Genomic DNA, 10,273 nt, shown 5'->3' with positions numbered 1-10,273 from the left:
CCTTGTTAGTCTGTCCTCCCAAAAAGCGTGTGACAAACGGCAATGCCAATCATTTCCAGAGCAAGTCAACATGCACCTTAATTCTTTCAAGGTTGTATCTGTTGTTATTGTGCCGTGAAACACAGCAGCAACCATTAAAACAACTAGGCCTTATAACCCCGGATTGTACACTGAATGTACACCGTGCATTGACAATCGAATAGCGTGCACTGCAGCATTTAGAAGCTGAGCCAAGGGACAACAGTATTGTCGATGCAATTTCCAGTTCCAGGAGGGGAAAAAAGGCGAGATAAATACACAGAAGAGCCGACATGCCAATAAGCCATACACAGGAAGCCTGTTATAGACTCCCCATTATAGATTCACATCACATACAGCGACGGCTGCATGATTTATGCAATCTCTTAACTCAAGAGGCACCTTTCAACTTCTACTGTTGGAGTATGCAAATCACAGCGCTGCAAGTATCTGTTATGTATACTTCGATTAACTGTGAACTATTTACATATTCATTTGAAATCGGTACAGATCCGTGATTTAGTGCTCCGGCGAGCTCCCTGGACCGCCGGTGCCCTCCGGAACGGAAAGCCACTCTGCGATAGAAAAAGTGACGGCGTTCCATCACTGACCACAGAATCATAACTCGCTTTTCTCCACCTTTCAAAGTGCCAGGAGTTGACCCTGGCTCTGTAATGATCGGGGGTGGTTGGGGAGTAGATTACCGCATGAGATTGTCAAAATCATTAATTGGTGTGCTTGACACAACAAACCAAAGAGCTGTGGCTAAAGTTTCAGTCTAACTTCTTCTGCCAATCCACTCGTCACCTGTAATCGAATAGAGAATAGAGTCGACGCTGTATTGCGTAGGGATGAACCGTCGATACGTCATGTTGTTCTATACATTAGCTAATAGAACGAGAATGTGTGGTGTGATTTGATTTTCCTTGTGCTTTTCTTCGAGACGCATGTAAGCGACAACTTTAGTGGTTCCAAATGGGTCCTTCTTGTCCTCGTCGCAGAACCAGAGCTGCCGTTAAGGCAGGGAAAGCGGTCTCTCGGTATGTCACCGCATCAGTTCTCGAGGCACATCTCAAACATAATGCACCCTTACCCTTAAAAAAAAGCCAAGGACACACAAAAACTAAAACAAAAAAAAAAAAGCATGAGGCATATTCACTCTTACACAGAAAGAGTCTGCACGACCCACAGCTGAAATAATTCATGACACGCATTATGTTCATTCCAAAAAACTGGAGATAAGCTAATAAAATACGTCCTATTAAACCGCTCGTGGTCTATAAAAGGGGACGCCAGGGGAGCCGCGGCGCGGGCTTTAGCACGAGGGGAGCAGACTCACCACAGCCTGGCAGGCTGCATAAACAGCCCAACATGGGGCTGGGTGGGGGGGGGGGGCCGGGGGCTGATAGAGCTACCAGAGGGGGAATCGCCTTGCGTTGCCCATCTCAATTCCACCCCACCCCAACCCCCCTCCTACGTGGAGCGAAACTGCACTGTCATCATCAATAGGGGGGCTGGGGGGCCGGTGAACTAGGGGGTGTGGGGGGGGGGGGGGGGGGGGGGTGGCTAACAGGCTTAACCTGCTTCTTATGGGGCTGCTCAGAGCACAGCGGGGTCAACGCTGGCAGGGGGCCCTGAGATGAAGGTTACCCCCCCCCCCCCCCCGACCATCCCTCATATTCAAAGCCACCACCCCCCCTCCCCTGCAGAGCATGTCAAGTGCATCTGCGCGGCTGTCTCCTGTCTCTTGTGCGCATTAGGAATATGGTAATCAGACGGGGGTTTTGCTGCGTGAAATATCCCTCAGTATGTTGACGTGTATACGTGTGCATGAAGTTGTGCGGCAGACGTTTTTATCCAGAGCGACTTACCGCCTCGGCGGAGAACGATCAAAAGGTATACATCGACAATAGTGCAGCCTTTTTTTACCCCTGCACAAGCAATTTAACTCTCACCGAAAATAAACGACGAGCAACTATAGGTATCAGAAACAAAAAGGGGTCTGTAAACATCGGGAGGTATGATTGTATACAACAACGGTGCAACGAAAATGTATCTCCCCACCACACTAAACAGGAAATAGGTTAAAGCTAGATGCTACAACGGTTGACTTGGCAGTCCTTAGCGTCAGCTGGCTAGCTCGAGGCCTAATAAGGGCCACCATATTGGGGCAGGGTAGGCTTGGCTTGATGGGGGAAGCAGGAAAGGAATAGCCAAGTCTGCACATTAGATATGAATGGTTCAGCACTAGCACCAGAACAAAGATCTAGAGCATATTTGTGGAATATACGTTAGGTCGTGAGGATGGATGGACATAAAAAAGGTATGCCCTCTACTCTCTACTCACTACTCTGCTCTACTCTATTCTACCCACACACCTTTTGACATCAACTCGTTGGGGTTCATCACTGCTCTCTTCATTTAAATCACATCCATGATTCCTGTTTTTATAACCCTTTTGGAGAAGTTATGAGTTGAACTCAAAAAATGGAGTTGTGACATCGTTATATATTTAATGTTGGAATAAAGATATTTTTTTTGTATGAAATAAGCTAATATTTTGACCCAAATAGACATTGAACAATGTTAACTTCTTGAAGAACAATTCATGTAAAATAACACACATGTAGTTGTAGTAAAGTAGTCAAACCTGAATTTTGTAAAAAAAATAATAATTTAAGAACATAATAGGCATTAAAAGCCATTATTTTGTATTTTCTACTATTATTATGAAAGATTTTAGAAGGGAGGGTAGCATTGGGACGCGGTCGTATAGTTCTCCGTTTAATGGTTGTCAGGGGCTCAGTATCTGGCTCCACAGCGTGCAGTCTACACAGTGTGCTTCGAGGCCACTCGGGTCTCAAAACACTCAAAAGAACCAGAGAGCTCACAAGCTTTTAACGACATGACACCAGTGTCGCTGCACAGCCCCAGAGCGACTGCGTTCTACGGGGCACCAGCAACGCATCAGCATTTCATAGTTCACCGATTTCTAAAGAGATGGGTAAAGAAATATATGGGTCATCATCATGCTTTTTTCTTTCTTCTTTTTTTTTTTTTCACTCCAGCCACACCAGTGAGGATATTACCGCTATTGTAGACATTTAAAGGAATATTAATCCAAAGTTGTGTAGCCACTCAGAATGGAATACAAAGGGTGAACAAAGGCAGGGGATTGCAGGTTGAGCGATGGCTTTAAACTTTATTTTCAAGAGCTTTCTCTCATAGCTTTTAATATGAGATGTATCGATGAAGATGCCAGTGGGACTATCAATGTTTATAACCAGATTTGATATTAACACGACAGGTGATGAGCTATTGGCCTCCAACCTTTTGATGAAGTGTATGCGATGAGTCCTGTATTTAGAGAAAGAGTACTGTGCAGAAATACTCATAATGCAATGTCACGCTGAAGAAATTGGCGTGAATCCTTAAGATATTGAAGCCAAGTATTCTGAACGCGAACTCCACACAAAATAGTCTGACCTCAACGGCGTGATGAATCGGCAGCCATCTTTTAAACTGTATGAAAGGTCAGGCACGGAGGTCGGCGCTAATTAAAATCCATTGACTAATGATAATACGTGCAATGCCTAGAACATGCGCGCGCTTTGAAGATCTTAGCAGCTGACCAGAGGCATCAATGGAAGGAGGAGGAACGACTCGGATCTCTGAAGCTGGTGTACATCAATAGTGATGGCCTTCCGGTTCATTCTCCACATCAGATTGATGATCCTGTATCATGCATATTGGCAAAAGGGAAAATGAAAACTATGATAAGCTTTCTGAAATCCGAATATATATTACTTTATATAATTAAATTAAACATATATCATATATATAAAATAATATTATTGGATTGATAAGACGGAGAATCCATTCGCACATGAACATACAACCACAAACGTATGCTGAACATGGTCAAAGAACCAAGAAGATACTTAAAAACAAATCAATGTCGTCATTTCAATGTCCATCCATTTTATCAACCGAAACACAACAAATACGTTGCCAAATAAATGACAAGGAGTAATGCTGTTGATTGTTGCGTTCGTTGTGTTGTGGTTGCCCATAGCAATCCGATGCACTCAACATCAACTGTGGCTACCTTTAGGGAAATCCAACAAACAAAACACAAGGTCAAGCCTCACCTGATGTTGGTTTACGGTGTTTTTATTTATTCATGCCTGGATACATTTGTATAAAAAAACACTTGTACGCATGGTTACGGATTAATTTGAAAACCAACCAACCTAACCCTTTTTATATAATTCTTTTGTAGAAAAATGGAATAGCTTAAATTGAGTTTCAAGCCAAATTATTTTGCAGAGAACATATTACTGAGAACAGAATGAATACATTAACAAGGAAACTAAATTAGACTTTATCTAAGTAGTTGCTTTATGATTAACGTTTTGGCAAAATTAGATCAAACATTGATGATGACATAAAAAATTAACCATTCTCTTAATGCAAGTTTATTATCACCTGCCTAAAAATACGAATGGCTGCAGAAAGTGATCCGTCCACTAAGGCTTGGAAGCCAAAAATATCTACTTTAGGAAGGCAGCTGGGAAGTGTCTCTTCTCCAGCACTTCTAGACAGTGTCTATTCGATCTCTACTTTAATTAAATCCAATAGCATACATATGCTATAATAACAAATTGGAAAGATAAATATGTGTTAAAAGTCATGGGCGTCAGGGTGTATGGGGACATCTGTTTAAAGCCCCAAAGATCCTGGTTCTTCCTTTGGATTCTCACACCACTTATTACGATAACAGCTATTTCCTTGGTGCTATACCATCTTTACAATGTGATACTTCGGAGACCCAAGCTAACCTCTGCAATTCCCATTATTTTAGAATACCTTAAACCTCTCCGGGTGAATATGTGGATAGCTGCTGAAGAAAATAGTATATATTATGTATATATATATATATATGCTTACTTCAGCCCAACACTCAAACTCTTGCGCGGTTGCTATGCTTTAATATAAAAATGTCCACAAATAATTTATTGATTCACAGCACCAAACGTACCAATTTGTTTCCTGCTGATTGTAACAGGAATAAAAAATGTCTTTCTGGGGTTTTTCCGAAACTGTAAAAGGTAAATGTCACGAGTCATTTCTAAATTCATTTGTCAGGCTTTCGACACATCTGCAGGCCACTTTAAAATGCTGTTGGAAACGCGGTGGGATTATGCAGGTCGGGTTTATCTCTCCGAGGCCTGGGACAGACCAAATGAACAGACCAGATGAACAGACCAGATGCTGTCCCATGGATGTCTATACGTCCAGAAGTTCTGCTGTAGGATATACACAGGCACACACATGCACGAGCGTGCACATAAACACTGTAATACTTTTACTGACGACACACTTGCGCTGGTTAAATAAAGGTTAAATAAAATAAAATAAACATGCACCAACACACACACACTTAGGCACAACAAATGCGCGCACACGCACGCATACACACACACACACACACACCTAGTGCTGTTAAACTCATCCACCTGACGATATAATGAAAGCTCCCCTTTAGATACCACTCTGCTAAGAGAAGGACCTGCTGAATCAAACGTTAAAGCAGCATGTGATATATCAGCCCAAGCGGTTCCAGACCGCCGCAAATGTTCGGGAGGGGAATGAAGAAAAAAAAAAAAACACTGAAAATATAACCTCTAAAACAGTCTTCTATAATAAAAAATAAAAGGTTCTCTCTTGCTCTCTTTCCCGAGCCAATATTTGCAGGTAGCCGGTAGTACCGACGTGTAAACATGGTGTGTGTGTGTGTGTGTGTGTGTGTGTGTGTGTGTGTGTGTGTGTGTGTGTGTGTGTGTGTGTGTGTGTGTGTGTGTGTGTGTGTGTGTGTGTGTGTGTGTGTGTGTGTTGGGGGGGGGGGGGGGGGGGGTCTGCCTCTAAATAGAACCACATTGGCAGAGGGCGATGCTGAACAAACGTCCCTAAATATTAACAGATGTTCACGTAGAGCGCTCATAAACACAATCAGGGGTATATCGTGCATTGTTGTTGTTGTTGTTGCTGCGCCCACCACTGCTGTGCCTTCCACTGACAGACATGCGGCAACGACTGCTATGGAAAACTGTTCAAACTATACACATATATATATATATATATATAGGAGGTGATGCAGTACATTTTACAAGGATAGGAAATACCTCGGTATATATATAGAGAAAATTACTGGTCTTTATGGACCAATCAATCTCCTGTACACATCCATTTTTAAATATAACTCCACACACACACACACACACACACACACACACACACACACACACACACACACACACACACACACACACACACACACACACACACACACACACACACACACACACTTGACAGTAGGCCTGGTGCTGACTGTTATTACACTTTGGTAAGTATGGCATGAGTATGTACATGTAGGCCTACAATGTGTCACAGTGGTGTATAATAACTTACAATTTGCACTCTGCAGACGACAGGGTTACATGACCATTAAACTCAATATGCAGTCCAAGGATAAACCCAATCGATTTCAAATTAGATAACATAATAACTGCCAGGCTAATTTAGATGACTAATTGATTGCAGTCATAATTTAGCCAGCCTGTTTACGGGGCCGTATTAGTATTGCTCAGCTATTAAGTCCCCATAATAACAATGTCACTGTCACAAAGATGTAAACTGAGTGCCTTTCCCTTTTTTTCACTCTCAGAGAAGGAGCGCTTGCGCACAACGTGAGAACCTTTCACTACATTAGGTAGGCTATGGTCCTCCGACGAGGGGTGGCTCTGACTGGGTGCCTATGAGCCTTCCCTCTCTCATTCATTCACGATAGGACAGGTGCGAACTCTTCTCAAGATCATTGCACGCCAAAAAACACCGCGTCCGCTCAGCCTCACTCACTGTAGTACAGTGCACTCACCTCCCTGGTCGTTGTTTCAGTGTGTCCCCCGGCGTGTGTCCTTGTTTCCCTGCGACGCTTATGTATGAATTCTGTCTTCTTTATCCCGCAAAGACCAGTGTTGCATTTTAGAGCAAAATGTACAACATTCTCTAATGGCACAAGCTGTGCGCGTATGGTTAGGTGTCCGGTCTCTGCTAAACTCTGCGCCTCGCGAACTGCCAACGGAGTGGACGGGACTTGGCAGACGCCACGGTACCCTTCTTTATCTGATCGTTGCACGGCTTCGGCTCTAAGATGTAAGCGAATGCTTAGCCGAACTGGCTGGCGCACGGTGGCTACTTTACTCTCGACGCGGCTCCTCCCCTTTTACTTCGTATTTCGAGCTGGCCCTGGCGGCCCTTCAGCGCCTCTCACAGGCCACTGGGCGCAATTGCATGTGCCTCACAGAAATCTTGCTTGGGGCGTCCACAGACCCCAACCATAGCCCCCTACCCCCCAACTCTGCTTCTTACAGTAAAGTTCGAACTATTCTGTCGTTTTTTATTTTGTTTTGTTATTCTGTTGGCCAACCTCAAAAAAACTTTTTTTTTTGTTTTGCTGCTGAGAAGCTGTTTTCAGCTTTGTTGTCCTACCTCAAGACTGGTTCGTTTTCGTTTGGCAACCGTTTTAAACAAGTGGCCACGGTTCAAGGATCACGGTTTGTTATCTATAAATATAAAATAAATCGGTGGTGACAGTATAATAACAAACAGTGTAATAGAGTAATAGGGTTTATTTATCACTGCTGGTGAGAGCGTCATGATGGCGCTTTGTAGGGCATGGCGTTAGTATTGTTGGCTAATAACCTAAGCCGTATAACGATGGTGTTATTCCACCGCTGCATGGTTGAACCGTTACGGGGATTTTTATGGTGGCCATTAGGGAAAAACATGTCCACACATTCAGATTAATTTGTGTCGACCCTGCTCCAATGAAGGCAATGATCCATAACGTTTCACTTCTTAGGTTTACACAGATTGTGTATGCAGGCATCTGCAGGGATGTTATTGGGAGGATATGCACACATTTAGCATTTTGTTTCACACTGGTACGTTTAAAAATGTATGCCCTTTTTTTAACTGCCTTTTTTTTTTTTAAAAACATGATGATGGTTAAACCGTCAACATAAAAACATTAATGCATATCCTAGAAAGAGGGGAAAAGGTATTAGGATTAAGTCCAATGCCTTCATAAAAAACGTAATCTGTGTTGTAGGCCCTGGCTACAAAGTAGCCCTCGTGTTAATACGATTATTAGGTGTCCACTTCTCTGTGATGGAATTGAATACTTGCCAGTCTTTTGGCTGCAGTCTACAGCAGCACAACCGGAGGTTACTGCTGTGATGAAATCAAACACATGGGCCGAGAAACACTTTTAATCTGGACACCATTTCTTATGTAATAAAGAATATATATTAATAATCCCTATGAAAGATGAATATCACGTTGAGGCTCTACCGCCGGACAACAAATCTCTCTGCAGACCATATTATGGCATTCTTATAAACATTGCATTTAATAACGCAGAGAGATACGGAGACAGAGAGCAGACAGTGAATTAATAGCATTCTGTCAGCCTTGATAAAAACGAATAAACCATCTACTGCGCCTAGATGAAAACTTTGTTTGCATTTGTCAGCCAGGGCGTTAATATTAATATGACATCTGATTATGATCTAAAAAATCCAGTGATTTCTAATGGAAGATTTTCCCTCTAAATTAAAAAGTTAGGGTAGCCCTTAAAGCCTGACGAGTTAATATATACAGACACTTAAAATGCAAGTCGCACAGAGAACGTTTAATTTAGTCGGAGGGATGAGGCATGTTTCACGGACTCACACTAAAATTAGGGCTGTTAATTTATGCACTGTACCTACCTTATCACCGATCGCAGCGCTTCTGGCTCGCGCATCGCTGTGTAGCACTAGTTTGTTAATTTGCCTCCGCCGTCGCCGGGGTCACCGTCAGGTTATGGGCCAATCAGTGTTGTTTATCTCTGCACCACGTGGTTTCACGCTTCTTGTGCTAAGTGAGTCAGTTCAATATACTTCTGCCGAGCGGTGCCCTTGGCTCCTTGTAGCGAAGTAGTGTGTGTGTGTGTGTGTGTGTGTGTGTGTGTGTGTGTGTGTGTGTGTGTGTGTGTGTGTGTGTGTGTGTGTGTGTGTGTGTGTGTGTGTGTGTGTGTGTGTGTGTGTGTGTGTGTGTGTGTGTGTGTGTGTGTTTGTGTACGTGCAGTGGTGCGTGTGTGTGCGCGTGTCTGTGTGAGACCATGTCAGGGTGGCTGTAAACACCAGTAATTGGGCTCGAGAGGAAGAGGACGAAAAAACAACGTCTCTGACTGTGAAGCCCATGGGCTACCTTCATCTTTTAGTCTTCCTGCAAATGGACTCTCTGTGTGTCCACTGCAGTGCCACTGAATGGAAAGCGAGAGCGATGTTGCCCACTCTTGTGGGCCCAAAGTAATAGGATCTCATCCACTGGTAATATACAAGATTACAAGGAAGAGATATAAAAATGAAAATAAACAAAAGATATCAGTATCATTTTGTCTATGAACAACCTCAAGCCATTGAAATGTGCTATGAAAGTGGTTTGATATTTTCATTTTTGCATCTCCTGCTGCCATACGTCTGTATGGTTGTCGTTATCGTTTGCTCGCATCGATGTTGATGGTCTAATTCAGCCTTCGGCTTATGGACTATATTTGGCTATTACACATATATATGTTGAATTTAGAGTCAACTTTTTTATAATGCAACCAGGACAGCAATTGTCGCTGTTTGAATTCTCTGAAACCCAGACAAAACGTGTGTGTGCAGACTAGCCTTCGCTATACAAATGGATAGTGCAGCCATTTACATATAATTTATCGTTTATCCACTATGTAGGAAAATCCTTGTGGATTACATACAATTCAATAGAGAAGACATGAAAGAAAAACACAGCCGCACGCGCTCACACACACACAGAAACACACACACGCACAAACTCACATGCACTGGCACACACATGCACACATTGTCATTCAGCACTGACAACTCCAACCGCCAAAACCTGCATCTCACTGGAGGTTCATTGAACATGAAACATGACATTTTTTAGCCAATAGCAGTTTTTAAATTGTCTTAAAAACATTGGAATAGCCGTGGTCTGACTTCCAGAATTGTGTGGTGAGATTGTGTTCTGACCTTTGACTTTGAAAGTTGGTGGCTAATAACGTCAAATTCGTCACGTTGCACAGAACTAATTTTAGGGATTTTCAAGCCTGACAGGTTCATTGTTTTCATATTTAAAATCG

The sequence above is a fragment of the Gadus chalcogrammus genome, chromosome 21 (genome assembly GCF_026213295.1).
Source record: "Gadus chalcogrammus isolate NIFS_2021 chromosome 21, NIFS_Gcha_1.0, whole genome shotgun sequence".
Taxonomy (NCBI): domain Eukaryota; kingdom Metazoa; phylum Chordata; class Actinopteri; order Gadiformes; family Gadidae; genus Gadus; species Gadus chalcogrammus.
The sequence above is the reverse complement of the archived record's forward strand: the minus strand, read 5'-3'. Positions refer to the sequence as shown.